The sequence below is a fragment of the Mustelus asterias genome, unplaced genomic scaffold (assembly GCF_964213995.1).
Source record: "Mustelus asterias unplaced genomic scaffold, sMusAst1.hap1.1 HAP1_SCAFFOLD_199, whole genome shotgun sequence".
Taxonomy (NCBI): domain Eukaryota; kingdom Metazoa; phylum Chordata; class Chondrichthyes; order Carcharhiniformes; family Triakidae; genus Mustelus; species Mustelus asterias.
In genome coordinates this window covers 311,602-324,277 of record NW_027590191.1, presented here as the reverse complement: position 1 = coordinate 324,277, position 12,676 = coordinate 311,602, and the positions used below count along the sequence as shown (strand labels likewise).

The window sequence follows — 12,676 nt, the reverse complement described above, 5'->3', positions numbered from 1 at the left end:
TTCGTTAAAACCGGCAAAGCCGTCAGTACCCCTGTCACAGGTGACAGCTGGACTTACAGGAGGTATCTGTGCGTCTTCATGCCACCGCAAACCACAGTGCATTTCGGACAAGAATTTATATGTGAATTTCAGAAGCTCCGGCACAGAAACAGGTTTTCTGGACCAGAAGCTCTCGGACTTAAACCCACTTCGAGGCTTTATACTTACAGGAGAAGTGATCCGGTCCGATTATCAGCCTGCAAATTCTTCCAATATGCCTAATGACAGGTGACAAGATCTGGTGAGTTCCCACGTCACAGATATTGCACGAGTTAATAGAAAGCACTCAGGTTAGCACTGCTGCCTTACAACGCCAGGGACCCGGGTTCAATTCCCAGCTTGGGTCACTGTCTGTGCGGAGTCTGCACGTTATTCCCGTGTCTGCGTGGGTTTCCTCCGGGTACTTCGGTTTCCTCCCATCGTCCGAAAGATGTGCTGGTTAGGTGCATTGGCCATGCTAAATTCTCCCTCAGTGTACCCCAACAGACGCCAGAGTGTGGCAACTTGGGGATTTTTACAGTAACGTCATTGCATTGTTAATGTAAGCCTACTTGTCACACTAATAAATAATCTTTAAACTTAGCACTTTGTCATGCATGATCATGCACCAATCTAATTAAGTCCCTGGTCAACTAGTGCCACCTCAGGGTATGTAATTGGAGGATGAGGATGGAGGCACAGAGAACTTAGAGAGTGAACTCTATTGATCATTGCATTTCAGTGTCACTGGATAATTTGAATAAGACGTTTAGCACATTATTTCTAATCAATGTGGTCCCTCAATGAATCATAAAGAGAAGGATAGTGTGTGAGTGCGGTGTGTGTGTGAGTGCGTGTGTGTGTGTGTGTGTGTGTGTGTGTTTGTGTGTGAGAGAGATATTTCAAAGTAATCGGAAAATATCTGGACTCCTCAACGGCTTTACTCCAGGATCAGTGTAGCAACCCTTTTGGACAGAGAATTAAACATTCCCACTGATTTTTGTGTTAATAACGTTCCTAACATCACCACAGCGACTACAGTACAAATGAGTTTCCTTGGGTGAGAAAGTGCTTTGGGATATCTGAAGTCTGTAAAAGACTGTCAATAAAAGTATTTCCTTCTGTTTTCGAGTGAAATTTCTTTCTGGAGATTAACTTCATTGTCCATATGCTTCCACGGTCCCAGTAAAGTTTATTTTTAATTTCATTTTCTTTAGTTCAGTCCGTTTGTCTCCCGAATTGGGTTAATGAATGTTCACCACCTCCTCTGATTTCCCGGGTTCTGTCTGCAGTCTGTTCAGAAACTCTTTGCACTCCAGAGGACATCGGCAGTCTGGCAGGAATGAGAATCCGGGAATTTCCCGAAGGGACACTGTAGTGCTCAAGGAATGCTGCACCGTCAGAGCTGCCAGCCTCTCGATGACCTGTGAAATCTTCCGTCTTTCCTCTTAGGTGGAGGTGACATATCACATGTTCACTGTTTTCAAGAAGAGTAGGCGAAATGTCCTGCTTGATATCTGTTCACCAATCACAATTATTGAAACAGTCAGAACGCTACAATATTATTGAATGAAATGACACGCTGATGCCAAATTGGCTGCTGTGTTTCCCACAGTGACAGGGAAACAGTTTGGGAGATCAAACTCTAGAAATATTCTAATGCCCATTCTCTAAACTGCCCCCATTGTTTTAGTTTGGTAATATATTTAATAATAAAAAAGTGTATTAGAATTAAATTTTTAAGATGCCAACAAGACTCACTCTGATCACAACGTTCGTCTAATGCGCTGTTATGTTGAATGAGGCTCTGACAGTTTTGTACAGGTTCAGCCCAGCTGTGAGTCTCTGTGGGTCTCAGTGCGTAGTAATACACCACGGAGTCTGCCAGCTCTGTTTTAGACACCTTCAGTGGGACGGTGCGGGCTGTATCATTGAGCTCCGCAGAAAAACGGTACTCTGAAGACCTGTCTGTGTTCCCGGTGTATTTATTTGTCTGCACCAGATACTCCATGGACCCGCTGGGATACTGACGGTACCAGAATAGATAAATGTGGTTGCTTGTCGTTGTATAATTACAGAACAACCAAACATCATCTCCTTCAGTGACAGTGACTGCAGTCGGTGTCTGTGTAACAGAATCTTCTCGGGAATGTCCTGTAAGGGTACAAATAAATATTAACTTACACAATGCGACTTGACTGTTTCGGCCCAGAATCTGCCCGCCATGTTGAACAACAAAGTCATAAAGTCACGACAGTGCAGAAGGAGGCCATTCGACTTATCGAGTCTGCACTGACAACAATCTTACGGAGGCCCTATCCCCGTACCTCCACATATTTACCCTGCTAATCCATCTAACCTACGTATCCCAGGGCACAAAGGGTCTCAAACTCTCAAACTTAGCATGGCCAATGCAACTAACCCGCACATCTTTGGAATGGGAGGAAACCAGAGGGAAGAACGTGCAAACTCCACACAGACAGTGACCTAAACCGGGAATCGAACCCAGTTTCCTGGAGCTGTGAGGAAGCAATGCTAACCACTGTCTCACCGTACCGCCCACAATAATAACCTCAAAGACAAATCAGACAACTGAACAGAAAGATATTTTTCACAGTATATTCGCTGGAACGGGAAGGTGCTTGTGGTGATCGAATAAAACTTCCATCATAAACATTCCACACTTACTAACGAGATCAGTTCCTCTGTTACTGTAACAGGAACTGCTCACTCTCTGTGTTTAAAAGTCTGGCGTTTGCAAAGACATTCACTGGCACCAGAGGAGTTTGAATCTCAGCCCAACTATTCCTCTCTCATTCCCTGGGGTAAATGTGCCAACTCCCAACAAACAGTGTTCTGTTTTGAGACCAGCGAGATCCGAATGACTTTTCGAATTTGGGATCAATCCATTTCCCCGATCACCCACCCCTCGCCCGTTGCATTGACCCCATTGAGCTCAACAGAATATAATGTGTGGTAAAGATGTGAAACACAGAATTGAGTAACTTGTGAACCTACGGGTTAAAAGAGCTGACGCTGTGAGGAATAAGTACAGCGTAACAGGAGACATGTTTGAAGGGAGCTCGGACGGATTTGACCAGAGCTGGTTGAAGCTGAAATTGTTTGCGGCAAGAAATGGGGAGAAGTTGAGTCACATCCTGGCTCCTGCTGATTGGTTCATTGCCAACAACGTCATCACGTGGCATCCAATCGACTCAAGCTCCTGTTTTCCTGAATTCAACCAATAATTTCACAGCTCCTTTATAAGAACATAAGAACATAAGAAATAGGAGCAGGAGTAGGCCATCTAGCCCCTCGAGCCTGCCCCGCCATTCAATAAGATCATGGCTGATCTGACGTGGATCAGTACCACTTACCCGCCTGATCCCCATAACCCTTAATTCCCTTACCGATCAGGAATCCATCCATCCGCGCTTTAAACATATTCAGCGAGGTAGCCTCCACCACCTCAGTGGGCAGAGAATTCCAGAGATTCACCACCCTCTGGGAGAAGAAGTTCCTCCTCAACTCTGTCTTAAACCGACCCCCCTTTATTTTGAGGCTGTGTCCTCTAGTTTTAACTTCCTTACTAAGTGGAAAGAATCTCTCCGCCTCCACCCTATCCAGCCCCCGCATTATCTTATAAGTCTCCATAAGATCCCCCCTCATCCTTCTAAACTCCAACGAGTACAAACCCAATCTCCTCAGCCTCTCCTCATAATCCAAACCCCTCATCTCAGGTATCAACCTGGTGAACCTTCTCTGCACTCCCTCCAATGCCAATATATCCTTCCTCATATAAGGGGACCAATACTGCACACAGTATTCCAGCTGCGGCCTCACCAATGCCCTGTACAGGTGCATCAAGACATCCCTGCTTTTATATTCTATCCCCTTCGCAATATAGGCCAACATCCCATTTGCCTTCTTGATCACCTGTTGTACCTGCAGACTGGGCTTTTGCGTCTCATGCACAAGGACCCCCAGGTCCCTTTGCACGGTAGCATGTTTTAATTTGTTTCCATTGAGATAGTAATCCCATTTGTTATTATTTCCTCCAAAGTGTATAACCTCGCATTTCTCAACGTTATACTCCATTTGCCATATCCTCGCCCACTCACTCAGCCTGTCCAAATCTCTCTGCAGATCTTCTCCGTCCTCCACACGATTCACTTTTCCACTTATCTTTGTGTCGTCTGCAAACTTCGTTACCCTACACTCCGTCCCCTCCTCCAGATCATCTATATAAATGGTAAATAGTTGCGGCCCGAGTACCGATCCCTGCGGCACGCCACTAGTTACCTTCCTCCAACCGGAAAAACACCCATTTATTCCGACTCTTTGCTTCCTGTCGGATAGCCAGTCCCCAATCCACTTTAACACACTACCCCCAACTCCGTGTGCCCTAATCTTCTTCAGTAGCCTTTTATGGGGCACCTTATCAAACGCCTTTTGGAAATCCAAAAACACCGCATCCACCGGTTCTCCTCCATCAACCGCCCTAGTCACATCTTCATAAAAATCCAACATGTTCGTCAAGCACGACTTTCCCCTCATGAATCCATGCTGCGTCTGATTGATCGAACCATTTCTACCCAGATGCCCTGCTATCTCCTCTTTAATAATGGATTCCAGCATTTTCCCTACTACAGACGTTAAGCTGACCGGCCTATAGTTACCCGCCTTTTGTCTCCTTCCTTTTTTAAACAGCGGCGTAACATTAACCGTTTATCTCCAGTTAGTTCTATTGGTGGAGGGACGAAAGGGACAAAGTGAATTTCTTTATCGCACGACAGGGAATTTGACAGGAATTGAAAGGATTTTTGGCTGTTTAACCCTTCCAATCACTCGGGTGAAGATAACGGAAGGAAACAGCGTTTGATTTTTCAGTACCTGTGCCTGAGGTCTCAATTAAATTAGCTTCTCTCCAACGATGAAATATCTCCACAGCCGTAAGCTGCAGCCCGGGAGTCATGAGGGATTGGAATAGAACAATGTGTTAAATAGATAAACGCCACATTGTAAATGAAATAAATGATTGAAGGGAGTTCATTGTGTGTTTGATGCATATGCGCAGAATGGGCATGTGTGTTCAACGCACGGGCTCAGTGATGTTGGAGTGAGATGTTATTTAGAAATATTTATAGGTTTCTTCCTTTAAAAATAACTATGTTTCAATAACTTAATATTAACTAACAGAGCCACAGGCTTCCACTGAAAATTGTTGTTTGCATTTAAACCTATTTGATTCAATACACTGGTCAAACCTTCTTTCACAGCATCTTCCGAAACCGCAATCCCTAACAACTGTGATGATTGCGCCAAATCCTAATCACTGGACTACCAGGAAACTGCCTCCAAGGTTTTTAATCTAAACTACTCATGCTAACTTGGCGCTTTGCTTCTATTCCAACATTTACTTTTTGTACACCAGGAGCAAGTCTGTCTAACAAGTGCCCCTTGATATAAAAACATTTACTGCGGATGCTGGAATCTGAAACAAGAACAGAAAATGCTGGAAAATCTTAACAGGCCTGAAAGCACCTGTGAAAAGAGAATAGAGTGAACGTTCACTGTCTGGATGACCCTTCGTTAGAGCTGAAGACAAATAAATTTGGACGAGATTTATACTGTAATGGTGAGGGATATGGGTGTGGGGTGGGTGACCAAGGTGTCACATATAAATAAATAAAAAACAAAGGGAATTAATCATGGCTAAGAAGGGTGCTGCTGACTGCCCATTTAGAGATCAGAATGTGTAAATGGCAGGACAAAGAATATGTAAGGGATGGCCCGAGTGGGGTGGAGGGAGAGGGAGCTACAAGATCGAAAGTGAGATTTTAATTAAACAATGCAAAACATGGAAATTAATATATGTATGAGCAATATACAATAATAAAAATATATAAATAAGATGAAATTTATTAAAACAAAATAAATGGAAATGGGGTGAAGATGGAGGAGAGGAGATGTTCTGAAGTTGTTAAACTCAATGTTAAGTCCATAACGCAGGAAGTGCTGAATCGGGCGATGTTCCTCCAGTCTGCGTTCAAGTACCTCCTGATGTTTATTGCCCCTTCCGTCACGTTACTGACGATTAAGAGTAGACTGGTGGTAATTGGCAGCGTTGGATTTGACCTGACTTATGCAAACCGGGAAGGTTGGGCAAAATGTAGCATTGGCGGATGATGCCAGTACTACAGCTTAGGAACAGTTTCGCGAAGGTTGCGGTGAGTTCTGACGCGCAATTCTTCAGCACCATTGTCAGAATATTTTTCAGGGCCATAGTATTTGCTCTTTCCAATGCCTTCAAGGTTTTTTTCTTGAAAACATATGGAATAGTGAAGTGTATCTGTTTCTTTGAGTATCAATCCCACTCTGGCTCTGTCTTTCTTTCCCTCTGTAGTTCTGCCTCAGTCCTTCCCTCTCTCCGTCCAGCTATTCATTCCCCTCTTTTGTTTTTGTTCCTTCTATGCTCTTCCTGTCTGGGTGGACCAAAAGAGAAATTGAGTTGATTCCTGAAATGAGGCGGTTGTTGAGCTGGGGATCCGCCCTGATTTTAAATGGCGATCTAATCCAGTGTGATCTAATCCAACTCCATTGATTCTGTTCACTGCCAATATCGGTTTGATAGCAATGACTTCTGCTGGTGTCATTGATGGGAAGTCTAAGACACTAAGGCGCATCGAATGAAGCTTGTGTTCCTTTACATCTGCAAGAAACAGGAAAAGTTTTTTTGTTAATATGTTGAATGATACAGAGGATGAAATGAAAATGGGAACAGGGACAGCGTTGAGAGAGAGTAAGACAGTATTGCTGGAGACAGATGTCGAGTGTCTTCAAATGGCAGCGCATGGGATAGCTTGTGTTTCTTTACATCTGCAAGAAACAGGAAAAAGTTTTTTGTTAAGACCGTCGAATGATGTGTATGATGATGCCACCACCAAACACATCTGCCCTTCACTCCTTCTGTCAACATTCCGCAGAGACCGTTCCCTCTGGGATAACCTGGTCCACTCCTCCCCCATCACCTTCCATTGCAATCGCAGAAGGTGTCACATCTGTCCTTTTACCTATTCTTTGCTCACCATCCGAATTCCAAAACATACATTCCCGGTTAAGCAGCGTTTCACTTGCACGTTTTTCAATTTGGTGCATTGCATTTGCCGCTCCAAATGTGGTCTCCTCTATATCAGAGAGAACAAGAGTAGACTGGGTGATTGCTTTGCTGAGCACTTTCGTCATGTGCGCAATCAGTATCCTGACTTTCTGGTTGCTTTCCACTTTAACATGCGATCCTGCTCTCATGCCCACATGTCTATCCTTAGCTTGGTACAATATTCCAGTGAAGCTCAACGCAAAGTGGAGGAACAGCATCTCATCTTCTGGCAAGGCACTTTACAGCTTTCCGGGCTCAACATCGAATTCAACAACTTCAGATGATTTGCTCTACCCCATCTCGTCCCCCTATGTTTTCACTCTATTTTATTTAATTTTTTACTGTTCTCTAACTTTTATTTCTTTATTGTCTTTCTTCATTTTTTCTTCCTACTGTCCCCCTACTTCATCCCCCTCCCCTTATCTTCTTCCCCCCCCACCACTTCCCCTTTTCAACATTCTACCTCTGTCCCATCCCACCGATCACCCCGCCACCACAGCCGCCCCCCCCCCAACATTTTCATCTGATACAGCTTGCAGCTTCTCTGCCATTTAGCCATATACACCCTTTATTCTCTCTGTGGATAGCTATTAGCAGTATTTACCCCTGGTTTCTATAGCTATGACCCATCCTTCATTTCCATCCCCCTGCAGCATAAATATCTCCCATTTTGTATGCATTTTACCTTTGACAAAGGGTAATCTGGAATCGAAACATCAGCTCTTTTCTCTCCTTACAGATGCTGCCAGACCTGCTAAGATTTTCCAGCGTTTTATCTTTTGGTCGAAGGCACTAAATTTAGGATAGCGATATTTGTAGAGGAGTGGATCAAATCCCTCCACTGTCAGATTTTCACTTATATTACTATAAACGTTGTGAACATCTTTGGTCAAAGATGTGATTCCTAAAATTGAATGCAGTAGAATGCATCATCATTCATTTTGATTAGAGGAACCAGCAGACAGAATGTAAAGTGAGCAACTGACCGGCTTGTCGAATGAGCGTGGTTGCTCCAGCAGTAAGCCGAAACTACTCCATGCACATGAACTGTTTCTGTAGTGTCGTGGTTAGCACGTTTGCTTCACATGCTGAAAATCCACCTTTCGAGACCAGCCAGGAGCGTTTCCAACCGGTTTTATTTCAAATTGATTCAAATTTCAGAACGATCTCGTTTCTCACGAAACATTAATTAAGCTAATGAGTTCCTGCGGCATTGAAGACGGGAATCACTCAATAATTAGATTAAAAGGGAAGGTTTGTGATGGAGAGCATAACAGAATGGATTGACTGACACAAGGAATGATGGACCAGGTCAACATTGGTTGGTTCTCATTATTTATAAACTTTGCTGCTTTCCTGGATGAACTCCAGCTCTCCATTCCTCGGCAGTAAGTAACCATTCGACTGGAGACTGGCAATTATTGAGCAAGAGTGTGTATGTGTGTGTGTGTGTGCGTGTGTGTTTTGCGAGAAAGTCCTCGTGTCGTAGGTCAGAGTGCGACCGTTTCCATGGTGTCATGCTTAGCAATCTGAACTTTCGCCGTCCCAACTCAGGCTTATATTGGGACAGATGAGTGAGTGAATGGCACCCGTAGGTGGACCCCCTGCAAAATATATATTCAATTGATAACATCTTTTGAAATGATTAATCCTCATTTTATTTCATTTCATGTCAAACAGGGTGACACATCCGTGTATCTAATTTAAAAAAAAATCTCAACCCTTTAACTACGTAAGGAGATAAAGTTCAGTCAAAGAAAACTAATCCAAATTGAACGAGAAAAAAAGACGCTGAAGTTAATGCAAATCATTTTTACCAGAACATTTAATCCATCCATCCATCCATTTTTACCAGAATTTTTTTACCGCAGTCAGGTTTATAACAGTTCGATACCAGCATTGCTCTTTGCACGTGGTGAGCTGCATGAAATTTAATGCATTTGAAGACAGCTTACTCATTTTTTTTCAGGAGGAACCAACAAGGGCAATGTAAATATGAATTGCTGTGGGTAATTGACGGGCTTGTGCAATGGGACTGATATTGCTCCCGGCTGTCCAAATTGGCACAAATATTGAGCGACCATTTGCAGCTTGTTGTCGTGTGGTGGGTTCCGTGGTGTAATGGTGAGCACTCTGGACTTTGAATCCAGCGATCCGAGTTCAAACCTCGGCGGGACCTTGCTTCAATTTGCAAATGCAGATTGTTAAAAAATACTTTTTCAATTCTATCAAATCAAGTCCAATTCATGGTCTCAACAAGTTGAGAAATTTCCGATCCAAGCTGACAAGACAGGGCCTTCACTCTTGTCTTGCGCCTGATCTACATGAGCCAAGCTGATTGGAGTAGGTGCAAACTCACCTCCTTCAAGGCTTGATCTCATTTGCATCTTAGCCAAAAGGCCGAGATGCCGCTTTTAAAAATTGCTTCAAATGAAGCTTAAATGTAACCTAATGACCTCCACCAAGCGCAACATCCGATCCATACTAAACTTGATCTTAGCCAAAAGGCCGAGAAGCCTTTTGCAAGTACAGATTTTTTTATATATATTTTTTTTTAAATATACTTTTCTAATTCAATCAAATCAAGTCCAATTCAGAGTCTCAACAAGTTGAGACATTTCCGATCCAGGCTGGCAAGACAGGGCAAGCGACCATTTACCCTGTCCTGGGCCCGATCTACATGAGCCAAGCTGATTGGAGGAGGGAAAGCAATACCTCCTCCAAGACTTGATCTCTTTTGCATCTTAGCCAAAAGGCCGAGATACCGCTTTTAAAAATTGCTTCATATGAAACATATGAAGCTTCAATGTAACCTAATGACCTCAACCAAGTGCAGCATCCAATCCAAACTACACTTGATCTTAGCCAAAAGGCCGAGAAGCCTTTTGCAAGTACAGATGATTGATATACTGAAGGGCATTTTGTTTAAATTTGTTAAAAAGGACGAACCGAGAAGACAATTTACGAGCCAGTTCAACGACTATCACAATGCACATTGCTGAACCTCTGGCACCAGATGCCTGCAACGTCAATGCTTTTCATATTTTCGCTACTCTTTAACTCCTCAGTTGAAAGAGGGAAGCAGTTGGTGTCGGAGAACAATAAATTGACTGGAGTTCGGCATGTGTGTGCGTGCGTAAGTGCGCACGCGCGCGCGTGTGTGTGCGTGTGGCGGTGTGTGTCTGCGTTGTGGTAGAAAAGTCTCCTGTCTTCGATCAGAGTGCTGCCGATTCTAAGGTGTAACGCACTCTGGCCTCTCGCTCCGACTTCTTGATTAAATTGGGACAGATGAGTGACTGAATGCCACATGTAGGTGGACCCCTTGCCCACTATGGCTTCCCTGCCTTTCAGCGCTGTGTATTCATGAGCAATTGCCCTCTGGGGCTGATGCAATGACGCCAGGAGAGTCATTCGCTGCATCATCTGCAATGTGACTGCGGTGGAATTTGATGAAATTTCCCTCAGTGTTTAGATTTCCACTTTCTGCGAATTTAAAATGAAATACCCTTCAGCAAACCCAACATCGCTGCAGATATCAGCTGGCTGCTCTGTTGTAGGATCTCTGGTCTAATGGTGAGCATATGAATCCAGCGAACCGAATTTAAATTTAGGCGGATCCTTGCTCTTCTTTGCCATTGTTGAGGATGGATTTGTTGAAGGACCTTTTGTTTAAATTCCTCACAAAGCAGGAATTGGGGTGACAATTTGTCAGCCAGTTCAACTTCTATTACACTGCACATTGCTGAGCCACTGGCGACAGATGCCTGCATCAACAATGTGTTTTTTTAAATCTTTCACTACTCGTTAACTCCTCTGTTGAAAGAAAGGAACATTTGGTGTTACACACCAACAACCATTCGACTGGAGACTGGCAATTATTGAGCAAGCGTGTGTGTGTATCTGTGTGCGTGTGTGTGTATGTCTTTTGGGAGAAAGGCCGAATGTCAAAGGTCAGAGTGCTGTCGTTTCCATGGTGTGACTCTTCGCAATCTGGACTCTCGTCATCCCACCTCTTGTTTAAATTAGGACAGATGAGTGAGTGAATGGCACCCCGAGGTAGACCCCCTCCAAAATATATATTGAATTAAGAACGTATTTTGAAATGATTAATCCTCACTTTGTATTATTTCATGTCAAACAGGGTGACACATTGTTGTATCTTATTATTAATTAAAACATCTACCCTTTAACTACGTAAGGAGGCAAAGTTCAGTTAAAGAAAACTAATCTAAATGGAATTAGAAAAAAATACACTGAAGTTACGGCAAATACAGGGAGAGAACTCTATTTAGGACCTTGTGATAAGATGCAAGGCTGGAGTGATTGAATGACATTGCGGATGATTGTTGTTCCCACAGACACAATCTCCCGGATCCTCGTTCAAATCTCACGCAAAATGAGAAGAAAACTTCCCGCTGAATTAAGCACAAACTCTTCGAATGCCGGGGAAGCAGAGATAGGGTTAACTCAGAAAGCAGGAACCGTGAGATTAATAGGGCAGCAGGGTGGCACGCTGGTTCGCACTGCTTCATTACAGCGACACTGACCGTGTCGTTGTGATTCCCGGCTTGAGTCACTGCCCGTGTGGAGTTTGCAAGTTCTCCCCGTGAATGCGTGGGTTTCCTCCCACAGTCTGAAAAAGGTGCTGGTTAGGTGCACTGACCCGAAAAGGCGCTGGAGTGTGGTGACTCGGAGAATTTCACAGTAAATTGCTTGTCACTCAAACCAGGTGGGTAAACGGCGTCTCAGCATGTCCGAAGTCAAACTGTCGCCCCATTTTCAGTCGTTTCAATCAGCTCACCTCTCAATTTTCTAATCTAACGAGAGAACAGTCTCATCCCACTGCATCACTCCTCCCAGAACAACTGCCTCATTATAGGATTAAATCCAGTGAACCTTTGTTAAACGTAGAGAATAGAGGGAGCAAAGAGCAAAAGGGGGAACAGTGATCGATGCACAGACAGAGAGACTGAAAGAGTGAAAGAGTCTGAGACAGGTTTTCAGCAACAGAGAGGGACAGAGAGTGAGGCAGACACCCACAACCCAATATACAAACAACAACTCTCTGAACCCACAAGCATGGGATGCTCTGATTGGGTGAATAAGAATTAAGTGAATGTCCGCAAAAATTGTCACTTTTTGAAAATGTCTAGATTCGCTGTGAGTGTGCTGTGCTAACAGAAGCCTTGCAGTCAGTGCTCGGGTTATCAAGTCCTACCCCATGTGAACCAATTCCAACATATCACGGGAAATAAACAAACAGAATCCGCTACTTGTCCATTTCGGAACAAAGGCTTGCCCACAATTTGAACCCGGGACCGCTCGCACGTTTGCGGATTTTAACATCCGAAGCGAGAACCACACCCCTAGTCCATCAAGCCATCTCTCAAATAACATGTCAACCAAATGTATTTTCACTGCCATGTAAAAGCGGATCCGACATCTGCACTGAAATGTGTTGAGGTTGGAAAAACTCAGGAAGTTAACCGGCGTGTGTGC

The 12,676-nt window shown here is 43.9% G+C and overlaps 1 non-coding gene and 1 pseudogene across 1 annotated transcript; one reads left to right on the top strand and one right to left on the bottom strand.

The window, feature by feature from the left end:
- Positions 1-9,284: 9,284 nt before the first annotated feature.
- Positions 9,285-9,356, top strand: trnaq-uug (transfer RNA glutamine (anticodon UUG)). Its single transcript has one exon. It is a non-coding gene; the product is annotated as a tRNA-Gln (tRNA).
- A 502-nt stretch (positions 9,357-9,858) lies between these two features.
- Positions 9,859-10,062, bottom strand: LOC144485573 (U2 spliceosomal RNA; annotated as a pseudogene).
- Between the last annotated feature and the right edge of the window lie 2,614 nt (positions 10,063-12,676).